This window comes from Podarcis cretensis (assembly GCF_951804945.1).
Source record: "Podarcis cretensis genome assembly, chromosome: 11".
In the NCBI taxonomy this organism is placed as follows: domain Eukaryota; kingdom Metazoa; phylum Chordata; class Lepidosauria; order Squamata; family Lacertidae; genus Podarcis; species Podarcis cretensis.
In genome coordinates this window covers 25,130,123-25,147,487 of record NC_137180.1, presented here as the reverse complement: position 1 = coordinate 25,147,487, position 17,365 = coordinate 25,130,123, and positions in this window count along the sequence as shown.

Sequence of the window (17,365 nt, the reverse complement as noted above, 5' to 3'; positions counted from 1 at the left end):
GTACAGTCATACCTTGGTTCTTGAATGTAATCCATTCCAGAAGTCCGTTCAGCTTCTGAAACATTCAAAAATAAAGGCGTGGCTTCCAATTGGCTGTAGGAGCTTCCTGCACCCAAGTGGAAGCTGCGTTGGACATTCGGCTTCTGAAAAACGTTCCAAAACCAGAACACTTACTTCTGGGTTTCCAGTATTTGGGAGCCAAAATGTATGAGAACCAAGGCATTCGAGAACCAAGGTATGACGGTAGTTACATGCTATGGCTCTTGGCCATGGGGGATTTTGATTACATCATTCTGACCTTGATACTCCTCAGAATATTTAGGTTATGGAAAACATATTTTTGCTTTCTTAATGCTCTCAATGTATAAATCAGTGGCAGCCAACCTGTTCCACCCATATGTTGGACTACAACTTCCATCATCCCCAGGAATGGTTAGGGCTGATGGAAACTGAAACCAAACAACAACTGGGGGTCCCAGAGTGGCAGTCCTTGAGTTAAATACCTCAATTATGCTTTCACAACTGCTTTACTGTCTGTAAGAAACAGCTTCTCAGATGTTAGTTCCTTCCAACACATCAAGATGTATCATCACTCACGTAATATCCAGCTTATAATACTTGCTGTCCTGGAGAAAGGTCAGCTGTGCATGCCCCATTGCTCAATGACATTTAATAACACATCACATAATATGGAAAATCCTCTTTGGCTGTCTGTGTCAATTTATTACACAAATGCAGACAAGGAAAGATGACCGGGGCTGTTTAGAAGAACTCAACCAAAAGAGAAAGTTTGCCTAATAGAAACATCAGATAATTGAAGGAAAACTAAAGAAACAAAATGATATAGACAACCCCTTTGGCTAAACGCCTTCTTTGGTGTTTAGTCAGGCATTCAGCCAAATCATTTTTCTGCTAGATTACATGTCTTGAATCATTCAGATTCACAGCTGAGAATATTTTTTTAATGATGGCTGTTTGTAGACGATCTGTAAGAAAGGAAACAAACTAGGTTGCTACTTCTGTTAAAAGCTTGTCAACGCCTCTCATTTTTGCATACTGTAATAAATCACTATTTTATAGGCAAACACACCAGGCACATAGACACTTTGCAAACTGTTTGATGAGCACTGAGATCCACATACTTAAAAAAACCCCACAACTCTACTCATACATTACTTACATTAAGGCATATCCATGATGACAACAGAGTGGGACCCGGCCATCAGATCTTCTTTCTGAAACCACCACGTGCTGGGTGCAGTTGTCTGGGGACACATTCAAACACATAAGCACCTACTCACATGTAGGGGCTCTCTGAGGTCAGGACACCCCACTGTGCCAGTGTCTGCATTGTACAGAGTCCCTGCACACAAGTGTGGGATGTGAAACATAAGAGCAGTCAAGTACAACATTCCTAGAGTGAACATGTTTACACATGGGGGGGGAATGTTTGTCCAGCCAGCAGTTAAACTTCCTGTTTCCTTTTTGGCTGGCACAGACTTCCTCTGCATGTGACTAGAGGTGGGCATGGCCTCACCTGTGCAGATAACAACAAAAGCACAGGGCAGGGCAGCCATCTCTCTCTCTGTGACTACTTTCATTGAAGAAGCAACATCTGCTTAGCCAAAGATGTTCTCTTGGCCTCCAGCCAAGAGAGGACAAAGGAGCTGTCTCTTTATGGGATAGTTTCCAGGTGTATGTTACTTTTGTAAGCTAAGTCTGCCTTCTAGGATCCGATTGTGAACAGAATGTGAGTGAGTAAACTCTTTTTATACTTTTATAGAAGACTGTGTCATGTCTTATCTTTTATGAGGGAATAAGGGGAAAATACCAGAACAGCTATTAAAGAGGCTTTAGGGAGCTTGAGCAAACACATCCGCTGTGAGTTTAAAAAGGGAAATGTTACTCTGCTAAATTGTGAACTTGTTTATACAAGTTGGAAAGGCTATAATCAAACAATAGATCCTCTCCTGCATCCCTGAACATTCCCACAACAAGTAGATGCTCATACATTTAAATTTTCTCTGCAACACAGTTGCTGCAGAAAAAGACCCAGCAGCAGGGCTGGGATGTCCTGCTCTGAGCACTGACCTCCACAGCAACAGAGCTGAGCTGCCTTGTGTAGACCTCAGATTGACCACTCTAGGAAAGCAGAGCTCCGATGTTGCTTCAGCAACAGTCAACTTTCTGCTGAGCCCTATATATGAATAACAGTTCTGTCCCAATTCCAAGCTGCATCTTCACCTTTTTCAATACCGTTGCTGGGATTTCTAACCTGACTCTGCCCATTCCCTTATTTACATATTTTACAATTTACTGCTTTGCAGTATTATGGCAAGATCCAGAGCCCACTTATTTCCTTTGTGGTTAAATTGTTGCATGCAATAATAAAATAATAAAATTTAAGATATTAACTGATGCTAAAGAAAGAGGTGGATTTGCCCTGCCGGACTTAAAACTTTATTATGAATCAGCCGCATTTTGCTGGCTGAGAGAATGGATGCTTCTTGAGAACACTGATGTGTTGGATTTAGAAGGTTTTAACAATGTTTTTGGGTGGCATGCATATTTATGGTATGATAAGGTCAAAGCACATAAAGCGTTTAAAAACCATATTGTCAGAAAAGCACTGTTTAATGTTTGGATAATATATAAGGACTTGCTTGAAAATAAAACCCCAAGGTGGCTGTCACCAATGGAAGCGAAGGCTCAGAAAAAGCTCAATATGGAGGCCAAGTGGCCGAAATATTGGGAAATTTTGGAACAAGAGGGAGACAGACTAAAATTGCAGAGTTTTGAAAAATTAAAAAATAGAGTGCGAGACTGGCTTCATTATTACCAGATAATGGAGGCATATAATTTGGACAAAAAAATTGGCTTCCAGGTGGAAAAATCAAAACTGGAAATAGAACTGCTAGATCCTAAAATTAAGAACTTGTCAAGAATATATAACTTGCTGTTGAAATGGAACACTCAGGATGAAACGATGAAATCTGTTATGATTAAATGGGCACAAGACGTTGGACATAATGTTATGATGGCTGACTGGGAGCAGTTATGGACCACAGGTATGAAATTCACGGCATGTAATGCCTTAAGAGAGAATATAATGAAAATGATATACAGGTGGTACATGACACCAGTCAAGCTTGCAAAAATCTATCATTTGCCCGATAATAAATGTTGGAAATGTAAAGAGACCGAAGGTACATTCTTTCACCTCTGGTGGACGTGCCCAAGGATTAAGACTTTCTGGGAGATGATCTATAATGAAATGAAAAAGGTATTTAAATATACCTTTCTGAAGAAACCAGAGGCCTTTCTCCTGGGCATGGTCAGCCAATTGGTGCCAAAGAAGGACAGAACTTACTTTATGTATGCTACAACAGCAGCAAGAATACTTATTGCAAAGTACTGGAAGACACAAGATCTACCCACCCGGGAAGAATGGCAGATGAAGGTGATGGACTACATGGAACTGGCGGAAATGACTGGCAGAATCCAAGACCAGGGAGAAGAGTCGGTGGAGGAAGATTGGAATAAATTTAAAGACTATTTAAAGAAACATTGTAAAATTAATAACTGTTAGAAGGATGTTGGAATAATATTATATGATTTTAGCAGGAATGGTATAAAAGATTTGGGAATAACTGACTGTTAATTGGTGAAAGGAGGAAAAGTAAAGTTACATTATATTAAGATAATTTACAGGACTAAAATTTTAAAAGAGGGAAAGGATTTGCTGAAATGGATAATTGACCTAGAATACAAAAAAGGGAGGTGTGAGGAGGTCAAGGAAATAAGCTAATGAAAGATTAGTAATGAGGAGATTTGATGTATTTTTCTTTGCGTTTTTGTTTTTGTTTAATGGATTTTATTTCTCTGTTTTTCATATTGTGATGTGTTTTGTTTTTGTTTAATGTGGTATTTTTACTTTTTCTTTCTGTAACCTTTAAAATTTTAATAAATATTATTTAAAAAATAAATAAATTGTTGCATGCAATTATATGCACAAACATACAGAAAAGCCTTGATATGGCTTAGATACTATATTCTAAATTATGCCCTTTAAAAAAGTAACACAAATGTGCTGAATAAATACATTTTGGCTGAGCAGAGTTATTCTTGTTTTTCCTGCGGCAATTCATTTTGTTCAACCTTCTTTGCAGTGCAGCAGTGAAAATACAGAATATATTACAGGTCACACAAAATGCAAACTACATAACCAAGCATTTTATATGAAATTACACCATGAGAAAATAAAATGACTCTCCACTGACCTAAAGTTTATGACATATTATTTATTCCGAAAAAGTCAAAGGTCCCAATAAAGCTAAAATTAATAAGTAGTTACCAATTGAAATTAGTGGAATAAATTAGTTCTAAGGATGGGCACAGATCAATCTATTTCCACTCCAAGTCATTTTTGCAATAGCTCATTTGTAAGTCTGTTCCATCATATTTCTCCATTACCCTGTATTTTAAATCCCTCCCACAGGGGTCTTTTCCAGCCAGAACTCACTAGAACTCAGTTTTGGCACCTCTTATTGACATTATAAGAGAAGGAATGAGATGTTCATGGCGAATTTTGGCACCTCTTTTTCTAGAAAAATAGCACTGCCTCCACTCCACCCCACCCCACCCTGCCCAAATTGTATATGTTCAGATCAGTGCATTAGACCAAGAAGTGCAAATCAACCTGCCTCCCACACATCATTGAACATATCTGGTCAGTTGCATTGCAACAAGTTGCATTGCTTTCAATAGGACTCAGACCTTACTCAGTTTAGCTGAATTGACCTCTGATGTGCAAATCTGAACCCTTGTTCTTATTCAGCCTTGTCACATTCTCAGTTGCCCACACTAACTCTATTATTGTTTAAACTTATTAGTTGCTTGTTACCTAAAAGGTCTTCAAGCAACTTACATTTAAAAATACAAATGCATTGCACCATTTTAAAAAAATCAGATAAAACATTAACATTTTCATACCCAAAAATGACATAGAAAAACATACAAAAAGTATAGATTATAACTTCATAGTAAGCATCATTTCCAAAATGTGCAGCCCTTTCTAAAGTAATCTGAGCTTTAACTGATTCCAGATAAGGGTTTCATTAACCATTTTTAAAGCTTTCATTGGTGAGTCCCATTACAGCAAAGATGTTACTTTTCTCAGAAAGTGAAGTTTGAAGGGAGATGGGTTTTTCTCTCCATTGTATCTTGTGCTCTCTACCTATTACTGAGAATTAGAAATTGTGAAAGAAATCCAACTAGTATAGATGGCTTTCAAACAGCATTCAGGCTGTTTAATGAATTGATCAGAATGAGTTTAACAAACCTTTCAATTGCACAGAGTTGCTGATAACAATGAATCCTTTCCAATTCATCTCTGGGGTATGACAGACTCTTTTGAGTAACAAAAATTAAAGTGCTTGAATACACTGCAGCTACAATATAAGCCATCTTGGCTATAGCTGCATTTGGACAGTTGTGAAACCAGTCTGATTAGATAGCTGATGTTTATCTGAAATTTATGTAATCTACCAATTCTGCCTTTCAAATTGGTATCAAATATAGAAGGAGTCACCCTGAGGCTTTGTGCACCTCAATGACACTTAACTTTAAATGAGACTACAATACACAGACACACAAACACAAACACAAAATTCACAAGAAATATCTGCTCCCCACCCTGGCTTGAGTGCTGAAGATATGTTCTTCTCCTGTGTGGATGTGAAGGGAAGCGATTCCCAAGTATCAAGTATTAAATTTAAGAAGCGGAAATCCATGTTCTTTTTGTAATAGCTTACTGTTTAAAAAATACTTTAGTCCATTATGTCTGTCTGTTTGCACTTCAAAAGGGCATGCAGGATCTGCATTTCATGAATAAGGAAATGAGATGTAGGCAGTGGAAAACGTGGTCATGATGTGATTGCAGCAGCTTAAAGGAGATTTGTATTAGACCTCAGCAGCACTAATTTTTGCTTGCACCAGTTGTATCAACAGACACAAACAGGGGTTTGGGGGATGAAAGCTTTCCGTAGCCGTGCCAACTTTGATTTGCATTCCACCATTTGCTTACTTACAGAAATATATGAAACTACTTGAAAACTATTTTAATTCATGATGACCTTCTGGTTTTAACTAAATAAACCCAACTCTACTGTTTGGATTAACTATTTTAGAGCAAGTCACAAATAATGCTGTCATGGCACTAGTACAGCATTTGCCGTGATTGTAGAAGACTCCAGGTCAATCCCTGGTTTCTCCAAGAAGGGTTAGATGAAACTCCTGCTGAAAACTCTGAAGAGTTGTTGCCAGAGTAGACAATACTGAGCTAGATGGAATGACGGCCAGAGTCAGTATAAAGCAGCTTCCAGGTGCTGTGGGTTAAACCACAGAGCTTAGGACTTGCCGATCAGAAGGTCGGCAGTTCGAATCCCTGCGACGGGGTGAGCTCCTGTTGCTTGGTCCCTGCTCCTGCCAACCTAGCAGTTTGAAAGCACAAAGTGCAAGTAGATAAATAGGTACCACTCCATCGGGAAGGTATACGCCGTTTCCGTGTGCTGCTCTGATTCGCCAGAAGCAGCTTAGTCCTGCTGGTCACATGACCCGGAAGCTGTCTGTGGACAAACGCCGGCTCCCTCGGCCAATCAAGCGAGATGAGCGCCACAACCCCAGAGTCGGTAATGACTGGACCTAATGGTCAGGGGTCCCTTTACCTTTAAGTTCCTGTTGCCTTTGAGGGCAAGGTACTCAAGCAGGTAGTAGTGCAATTCCAGGCTCTTGTAGATTAAACAGCCATGCTAGCTGGGGATGGTAGGAGTTGTAGTCCAAAACAGCTGGAGGGCACCAGCTTGGACTCACTTCAGTGGCATAGCGTGGGGGGTGCAGGGGGGGCCGGCCGCACCGGGCGCAACATCTGGAGGTTAGGGTTAGGGGGCGCAAATCCACGGGTTAGGGGGCGCAAATCCACGGGTTAGGGGGCGCAAATCCACGGGTTAGGGGGTGCAAATTACTTGCCTTGCCCCGGGTGCTGACAACCCACGCTACGCCACTGACTCACTTCAATCCATTTTTAGGCTTTGTTTTGGCCCTTTTTTAATTCCGTGACTGAGATTCTCCTTCTCATCTTTTTTAAATAACCAATAGCTTCTATGGAGCTCCAATCTACCAGTGCTGGGCAGGGATTTTAATAACACCTCCCCTCCATGCATGTTTGTTGAAAATATACCTCACCCTCCCTGCTTGATTCCTTTCATTTCCTCTATATTTTCCACACATTGCAGGAAGGAGGTAAAGGTGGCTTGCCGGTTACAGCAAGTGAATTCATTGACTGGGAATGTCCTGATTATGTTCCAAGTTCTTCACTACACAAGCTGGCTGTGTTCTAGAAATTTAGCCTACACTCCCATGTACAGGAGGTTAATCTGTCAGGGTGAATGGTCCTCTGCCCCACTAATCTCAGTCTGCCGTCAGTCAACCCCAGCCCTGTCTGCCTGCCTTGCTACAACCAGTTCAGGGGGTGGCAGTGCCTGTCAGCTTCCTTCTCCTTAGTCTCAGTGTTGCCCTTGGAGAGCTCAGCATGGAAGAGAATGGGGACACAATAGTTGGTTCCGCTTCTCATTGGCTCCATCTCCTTCCTGCCTTCTCCTCTACCAGTTCCACTAGGCATCCACCACCAATGCTCTTTAGTCTTCGAGCAAAGTCTCCATGTATTTGCATGTGTGTGTGTGTGTGTGTGTGTGTGTGTGTGTGAATGATTACATTTGTATGATATGAAGCAGCAGCCTGTTCTAGATTCAGAAATGTCAAGAGTTCAAGGGTATGTTCTGAGAGCCAGTGTGGTGTAGTGGCAGACTCATAATCTGCTGAACCGGGTTCGCATCCCCGCTCCTCCACATACAGCTGCTGGGTGGCCTTGGGCTAGTCACACTTCTCTGAAGTCTCTCAGCCCCACTCACCTCACAGAGTGTTTGTTGTGGGGGAGGAGGGGAAAGGAGAATGTTAGCCGCTTTGAGACTCCTTCGGGTAGTGATAAAGCGGGATATCAAATCCAAACTCTTCTCCTCCTCTTCTTCTTTCGTACATGGAGATTATTCCAGACCTTGGAAAATTCCAGACCACCTCAATTCTATCATGGGACTAGTACTTAAGAAATATCTGCTGAAGTCTCTTTGCCAAGTCATTCCATCCTCCTCTGTGCTTCCTATCTCTAAAATGCCAAAAAAATCTTCTACAGGACTTATCTGATCAACCCAATAACCATAATAGCATGTGCCAGGGCTTTGTTTCAGAGGGTACTCAAGGGTACGCAATACTGGCACCTCCTTTCTTTGTTGTTAAAAAGTGTGGCACTTACTGTAACAACTTCATGGTGAGTACCTGCACCTATTTTTCTAGAAAAAAAGCACTGGCATGTACCATGATGGTGCCTTCACTGTGCACATCTGTAGACTTGTAGATCTGCAGCCCATTTACTTGCAGTCTGAATCATATGGGTTCTGCCTTCTAGACGTTCATGGGATGTCCCAGTACATTTCCATCTGCTAGATGTTCTAAGGGTATATGATTATTTCACAGCAGTGCTAAGAAACCTGACATTAAAGGATCTTCTGGTGAAAAATAAACCCTAAATGACATGCAGGCCATTTCAAACAATGCAAACCAATACAAGCAACTGACAGCTTTGACTGAAACCTGGGTCTATGGTTTTAATAAGTCAAGCATGAAGGAAACCTGGTATGCCCATAACCTGGCACAGAATCTGTGCAGTGTTAATGCAGGATACAGAGTTGGTTTACCTTTGACTTGTGAATCCCATAGCATTTCGCAGCATCCAAAATTACAGCTCACTAAAAGTGTGTGTGTGTGTGTGTGTGTGTGTGTGTGTGTGTAGGAGAGAGAAAGATTTCTTGTTTAGGCTTGGTTCATGTTTTCTCACTTTTATTATTAGTTCTGTTTACCATGACTCGGTATCCTGTTGATTTACAGCACACTGCATTCAGAACATCATACCGTTGAGATATACATAAGATATATGGCACTTCATAACACCTTATGCATTGGAGATATAATGAAACGGCGAAACGTTGAGGAGAGATCTATTTGGTTTGGCAGTCTATGTTTGCTTTGAATTTAGATCGTATCTAATCAAGCTCCAAAAGGAACACGAAGTGGAGAATTGAGTGCTACTCGATCCCCCATGTTTTCTTTTGAAACAGTTCAGAAATGTGCTAATACTCAGCGTGTTTGGATTGCAGCAGCATTGAAAGGTGGAATTTCTGGCCCCCGTTTCCTGCTATAACCCCTACCTAACATCCTGGCCAGTTGTCAAATGCTATGCTAGGCAAGTTAAGTAATTAATTATGTGTTGCAATCTTAACATAATTCCATTATATTTTGTAGCTGTAGTTCTAAAGCAACAGCTGAGTAGTCAAACACAATTAAACACGGCTAACATTCTACGTCCTAAAACCTAGAGCAAATGCAATTTGTTTTATCTCTGGATACTGAAGAATTTTTAAAAAAATAAAAAAAAATCAGGAAATGCATGCTTAAGCACTAAAAAGAATACAGATAAAAAATAGCCAGGTTTCAAATACATAGATGGTTTTAAAATACATGGATGTGCTTATTTTAAGCCATTTGACTTTTAGATAACCTCTTGAAATTAAAACTGGCCTAAGGAAAAGATTTTTGAAAAGATACAGTTATCATAACGGGAGTAATTTAATTTTCCTTCAGCATAATACTTGAAGGTAACATAAAATGTAAGCCTTTTTTTAAAAAAAAAAAAAAACCCTCATGGATATTACTGCAGCTACTACTATTTTAAATGAAGAACAAAAACAGGATTTGTTTTCTACATTTCAAAAGCATTTTCCAATTGTTGGAAGTTCACAGTAATGATGCCAGTAGTCGTGCTACAAATAAATCAAAAACTTGTTTTAAGTTATTGCTGACATTTTCCATATGTCATATTTTTTTAATCCTGCCACTTTGAGAGTTCTGAATTGATTCCTGGGGGCCGCAATGTTCAAGCATTTACTCTTAGGCATTGCCAGTGAAGTCCTTGGAACTCCTATGGAGAGGAGAAAGGAGACCTGGAGGAGAGTCGGCAAACTCTACACCTATTATCCCTTCCTTTTTTGACTCAGTAGGGATGTGTGATGATTTGAATCTTTGTGCAAGTCACAACTGATCTCCACCTCCCAGGCTAATGTGCAGGCTGTTAATAGACCAATGGGGCCACTACCACTTTGACAGCCTACTGTGCATGATGACTAGGATGGAAGATGGGAAATGGACAACAGACCCTCCAAGTGTCCCTACTTTCCAGAGACATCCCTGATTAAGAGAAGCCGTTCTGATTTCTGATTTGATCCTTGAATGTCCCACTTCTCTTTAGGATGTCCGTATTTACATTGGAGAAATGTCGGAGGGTATGGAGTTATCTGACCCCCAAGCTGCCTGAAGGCAATCCAGTATAGGGAAGTTTTAAAAAATGTTAAATGTTTTATTTTTATTTGTTGGAAGCTGTGCAGAGCGACTGGGGCAAGCCAGTAAGACGTGTGGCGTAAAAATGGTAAAATTATCATTATGGAATGGGACGTCCCTATTTTCATTGGAGAAACATTGGAGGGTATGGGGCAAGCACAGCAACGGAGCTGGTGGAGGCCTGATGCCATTGGGTGTCGTGGCATGCGGTGAAATTTTTCATATGGGAACAGTTAGGGCTAGAGGCACCAGCTTGCGAGGTCGATTGGGAAGGGCCGACATCACAGATGTGACATCACGATGTTGTGAGATCACAAGCATAAGCAACATGCCTCCTTCCCTAAGCCAGGCGGAAGCTTCCTTGGCTTTGGGGAGGAGGTGCCAAGGCTCTGACAGGATTCTGGAGCCCTCCTGCCTCCTTCTCAAAGCTGGGCAGGCTTTGGGAAGGAGGCGGGAGGGCTCTTGGACCCCGTTGGCGCATCATGCCTCCTTCCTTAAGCCAGGATGAAGCTTCCCGGGATTTGGGAAAGAGGCACCAGGCTTTAATACTTTAATTTACTGGAACATTTAGGGCACTAGCCTAATCTGTAGTCCACTGGTTGCACGCCACTGTTGCACGATGGCAGTGGGGCTGGCTACAGATTCAATGACTCCCATACCTGCTCAACCCTGCCCTGACCCTTCTCATCATCAGAAAGCCACATTTGGTTAGACCTTTGCACCACCAGCAGCTAACAAGAGACTGATGTGGACCAGCTAGGCTGCTGAAAGGGCATCTTGATGATACAATAAGTTGTGTACCAGTTTGCAAAATTCCCAAATGTTCCAAAGTAGACATTGGCTGAGAATATGTATCAAAAAGTGTTTACAATGAATATTTTGAGCCTGGGGAGCCCATTCAGAGTGAAAAAAGGCCAGCATAGCATGGCTTCTCCTACCAGGGACACCAACTTGAATAAAATATTGGGGGGGGGGTCAGATAAACCCCGTCCTGCATAATCAATCTCAGGACCTAGTGCACACACGTCATTTGAATGTCAATGCCCAACAACTCAAATATTTTATTGGGGGATGCGAAGGGACCTCAGACCCTAGGAGGTGACTCCTATGTCTCCTACTGCTTCTCTGTTCTAAATTCCCTCTCGGAGCATTCTGTGGGCAGATTTACACTGAGCATTCTGTGGGCAGCAGGAGAAATGGCGCCTTTAAAAGGAATGATGCCTTCAAGGAACTTCTCGATCGGCTCAGATAAGAGGGCTCAGAGTGATTTCTTCTTCAGGCAGCTTAACATATCTTTCTTGTTGGCATGTAGGCCAAAGCAGTATTCTTTCTACTGGCACCGTCGTGGCAAAGTTCAGCACTTTAAAAGCCTGTTTATTTCCAAGGGAGAGTAACGCATAGACTTAAAATCTCTCCCATCATAGGAACATAGGAAGCTGCCTTCTACTGAGTCAGACTGATGGTCCATCTACCTTAGTATTGTCCACACTGTCTGGTAGTCTTTCCAAGTCTTACCTGGAGATGCTGGGGGTGAAACCAGGGGTCTTGCACATGCAGAGAGGAGCTAGACTAGGCACCCCCAAATTCGGCCCTCCAGCTGCTTTGGGACTACAACTCCTATCATCCCTAGCTAACAGGACCAGTGGTCAGGGATGATGGGAATTGTTGTCCCAAAACAGCTGGAGAGCTGAGCTGGGGATGCCTGAGCTAGACCAACCATGAAAGAGCCGTTGTTGTTTAACTTTTGTATTTAAATTTATGTATTTATTTGTGTCTTCACTCCATCTGAAACCATTGTGTTCCTCAGCCTCAAGACTGGCTCACCTTTTCTTTATCCTGCTTAGAATAAGTATTGATTCAAGCAGTGTTATGAAAGCACTGACTGCATTCACATGGCAGTTTATTCCATTTCCTTGACATTTTGCTAACGTTTCCACATTATATTTCAGCTTTTACACAACATAAAAGCCACATCTGGGAAACAGAATACCGCATATGTTTAGTGATTGTTGATTCCAGGAAAAAAAATCGCTTTGCAGCCCCCTAAACCAGAAACACTGCAGGGATAAAGTGGTAAAATTTAGAGCGATATACCGGCATACAGTTCTTTCCTGCAGTTTTCAAGGGGGAATTGTAGGGGAACAGAAGAAAGCATGTGTAGAAAGCAAAGGGAAGCAGTGACATTGCCCCATGATGTTCATTGTAGTTTCACTTCACAACCACTGGTGCGAATGAAATTCAGCACAACATTTCTACGTATCAGCTTTAGTTCCACAATTCAACAGGTACTGCAGTGTGAAAGGAACATTAGAAACAGGACCAAAGTGTCAGCATGGATTATCAGGATCAGGAAAACGAACGCTTTATTCCCCATGTCTGAATGCACCTACTGCCTGGATTGGTATCCAGTTAAGGATGGACTTTAATATGGCTGCTGTTCATTACATACAGATACTTTTCAATGACCCAACCCTAATATTAATTTACCCTTACAATAGTATAAGCTGGGGTTTGGCAGGTTTCAGTGAAGAACTCAGAGATGCCAGGGAGAGAGAGAGGGGGAGAGAGAGAGGAGAAACATGATCTGTGAGCTCTGCCAGCCAGTCTCCAGTAGCTGCCCTCTTAAAAGAAAATTGCTGCCTGTGAATTTTTTTTAAAAAAGAAATCATTGTGTTTTGTTTTTTACCAGCATAAGCACATGACGATGATGACTCTTTAGATCAAAAGCAGAACATTAAAGGGAAGCTAGAGGCCTTGGTTAGGGTCCATTCTCTACTCCTTTCTCCCTCCCTTCACCAAATAAATGAATGTGTTAATTGCTTTTATTGGATACACAGCCTTTCTCCAGTTTCAGAATGCCTGATGGTGGCCTGGAGCTATATTGCCCTGTAAAAGCAAATAGTGCCAAGTAGGTTTTATTTAGCTACATATTCGGTTTCCAGAAGATGAAACTAATCTCTCGTGCAATGCTTATTACACGAGGCCACAAAAAGTGTGTAATGTACAGTATCTATAATGTGTAATTGGACAAGCATTGTGTCCTAGCTGGAAGACAATCTGTCATCGACGGGACATTCAAATAAAGAGAAAACTATCCATTTAAATATTTTCATGAGAATCCAGGAATGTGAATTCCGCACACTTAGCCTTTGTACAAATGCAGAAAATAAACATAGATGTTAGTTCTTGTTATCTTTGAGAAGGCCATACATTTTCTTCCCTTAACATTTTCATGTAAGATTGTCTTTGTACAGTAGATTTATAACTTTTTTTTAAAAAAGTGAGAAACTGCACTACCCTTCTTCACAGCATTTTATAATGAAAGTACAACACTCTCTATGTTTGTCATAGTCAGATTATGTTGATTACGAAAATTAATCAGATGTATTTTGTAGCTGGCCCTTCCTCCAAGGAACCAAGGGCAAAGTATTATTTATTGTATTTATTTATCTACAGACTTTATTAATTGCATTATATTCCAAAACTTCAAATCAATGTTTAAAAAAAGTATTCCAGACAACAGCAAGCAATAAAAAGCAATATAAAATGCATATTTAAAATCAGAAATTGTCTAAAAGTGTGACTCAGATCATCCCTCTGGGATGCAAATGTGGCTACAGTGGTACCTCGGGTTAAGTACTTAATTCGTTCCGGAGATCCGTTCTTAACCTGAAACTGTTCTTAACCTGAAGCACCACTTGAGCTAATGGGGCCTCCTGCTGCTGCGCCGCCGGAGCACAATTTCTGTTTTCATCCTGAAGCGAAGTTCTTAACCCGAGATACTATTTCAGGGTTAGCGGAGTCTGTAACCGAAGTGTATGTAACCCGAGGTACCACTGTATTCTGCTTGATCCCATAACTAAACTGGATAAAAACAAACCAAATCTGCACAACTATATTTCAATTTGAGATGCACATTATTTGTGTGTAAAATTTCCATTATACCTAATCTTACATTTCCTATATTTTGATTGAGTAATGATATCTTATTGTTGTTTGGACACATGTAGTTACCAGCTTTGTTGTTGTTTGTTGTTCTTTAATATCAATATTTTAAAGAATCTTTATTGCCTTTCTCAAAAACAAGCCATGATGACTTACAGAAATATTAAATATAAAGAGTTTTAAACCCAGCAATAAACAGCAATAAAAGTAAATAGTATGAAAAGCACATACCACATAAAAATTAAGAAAAGGCCTGCAAAATATAAACAAACAAACAAAAATCAAAATGTAACGATCAGCAAAACCAGCTCATCCCATGCCATCAAACACGAGAGATAAGGAGAGTTTTAACCTGGTGCCAAAAAGGTCATATTTAGTGTCAGGCAGGCCTCATTGGCCATAGATGTGGCCACAAGCACAAGGGCCTGCTCAAATTCTTAAATACATGGTGGATAAGGTGATCAATGACTACTAGCTATAATAACTGTGTTATATATCCAGCATAGGGACGCAGGTGGCGCTGTGGGTTAAAGCCTCAGTGCCTAGGGCTTGCCGATCAAAAGGTCGGCGGTTTGAATCCCTGCGGCGGGGTGCGCTCCCGCTGCTTGGTCCCAGCGCCTGCCAACCTAGCAGTTCGAAAGCACCTCCGGGTGCAAGTAGATAAATAGGGACCGCTTACCAGCGGGAAGGTAAACGGCGTTTCCGTGTGCGGCTCTGGCTCTGGCCAGAGCAGCGATGTCACGCTGGCCACGTGACCCGGAAGTGTCTCCGGACAGCGCTGGCCCCCGGCCTCTTAAGTGAGATGGGCGCACAACCCCAGAGTCTGTCAAGACTGGCCCGTACGGGCAGGGGTACCTTTACCTTTACCTTTATCTTTATATCCAGCATGCCTCTGAACACCAGCACTCACACTTCCATACCGATTCAGAAGGTTCCCCAAATCTCAGGAGCAGCCTCTTTTTTGGCACTATGTGTAAGGAGTTGGAGTGGGTAGGGATGTTCAACACCAACTGGGTGCTTCACCTGGTATAAGCAGAAATACTCATTGCTGGCACAAAACCATTGGCAGATTGTGCTTTATTGTTGTTTTAGGATAGGTGTGGGGAACCTCAGGCATGGGGACTGAATGTGGCCCTTCAGTCCTACTTGGCCTCAGGATGTTCCTCAGGCCACTCCCATCTCTACACAGGCATCCCCTTGTTTTTGAGTGTTTTTGCCTCCCTGGAATGTGCCCTTGAACTGTGATAATCATTGGAATAGTGTGGGGGGAGCACAGGGGTGGCAGTCCCGGGTGCAAAATTGTTAGGGGTGCAAAAATTCTTTTTTTTTTCTTTTTTTAAAAATATATTTTATTAAGTTTTGAAAAAGAGAACAAACATAAGAAAAAACAAGAACAAATGCACAAAAACACCAAATTATAAAATACATTAGAAGAAAGAAAAAACAGTTTTAAAAAACCCATTTTAAGAAAAACAAAAAGGACAAAGAAGAAAATAAAAACAATACACAAAAATCCCTCTTTTTAATCCTCGACTTTGTTTAACTTATTTTCTTGACTTCCTCACATCTCCCTTTTTTGTATCCCTGTTAAAAATTAATTCAGCAAATTCTTGTCCAATTTATTTATCTAATTATCCATCCAATCTTATTTTAAACCTCATCGCTAGAACCCTTTCAGTTCATTTCAAAACCATTAGCATTCAAAAATTTTACAATGTTTCTGTAAATAAATTTTAAATTTCTTCCAGTCTTCTTCCACCAACTCTTCTCCCTGGTCTCGGATTCTGCCAGTCATTTCCGCCATCTCCATATATTCCATTACTTGCATCTGCCATTCTTCCAGAGTGGGTATATCTTGTGTCTTCCAATGCTTTGCGATGAGTATTCTTGCTGCTGCTGTTGCATACATAAAAAAAGTTCTGTCCTTCTTTAACACCAATTGGCCGACTATGCCCAGGAGGAAGGCCTCTGGTTTCTTAGGAAAAGTGTACTTAAGTACCTTTTTTAGTTCATTGTATATCATATCCCAGAATGCCTTGATCCTTGGGCACGTCCACCAAAGGTGAAAGAATGTACCTTCCATTTCTTTACATTTCCAACATTTGTTATCGGGCAAATGATAAATTTTTGCAAGCTTGACTGGGGTCATGTACCACCTATACATCATTTTCATAATATTCTCTCTTAGTGCATTACATGCCGTAAATTTGATCCCGGTGGTCCACAACTTCTCCCAGTCAGCAAACATGATGTTATATCCTACATCTTGTGCCCATTTTATCATTGCAGATTTTACCGTCTCTTCCTCAGTATTCCATTTCAACAGCAAATGATACATTCTTGGTAATGTCTTAGCATTGAGTTCTAACAATTCTGTCTCTAACTTTGATTTTTCCACCTGGAAGCCCACTTTTTTATCCTGGTTATAAACCTCTCTTATTTGAAAATAATGTAGCCAGTCTCGCACCTTATCTTTAAGCTTCTCATAACTCTGCAATTTCAATTTGTCACCTTCCTCTTCCAAAATTTCCCAGTATTTTGGCCATTTAGTCTCCATATTAAGTTTTTTCAAAGCTTTCGCTTCCATAGGTGAGAGCCACCTTGGGGTTTTGCTTTCCAGAAAATCTTTATATCTCGACCATACATTAAACAATGCTTTCCTGACAATATGGTTTTTAAAAGCCTTATGTACTTTAACCTTGCCATACCACAAATATGCATGCCATCCAAATGCATTATCATAACCTTCAAGATCTAAGATGTCTGTGTTCTCAAGAAGTAGCCATTCCTTCAACCAGCAAAAGGCTGCTGATTCATAATAAAGTTTCAAATCTGGCAGGGCAAATCCCCCTCTATCTTTAGTATCCGTAAGTATCTTAAATTTTATTCTGGGCTTTTTGCCCTGCCAGACAAATCT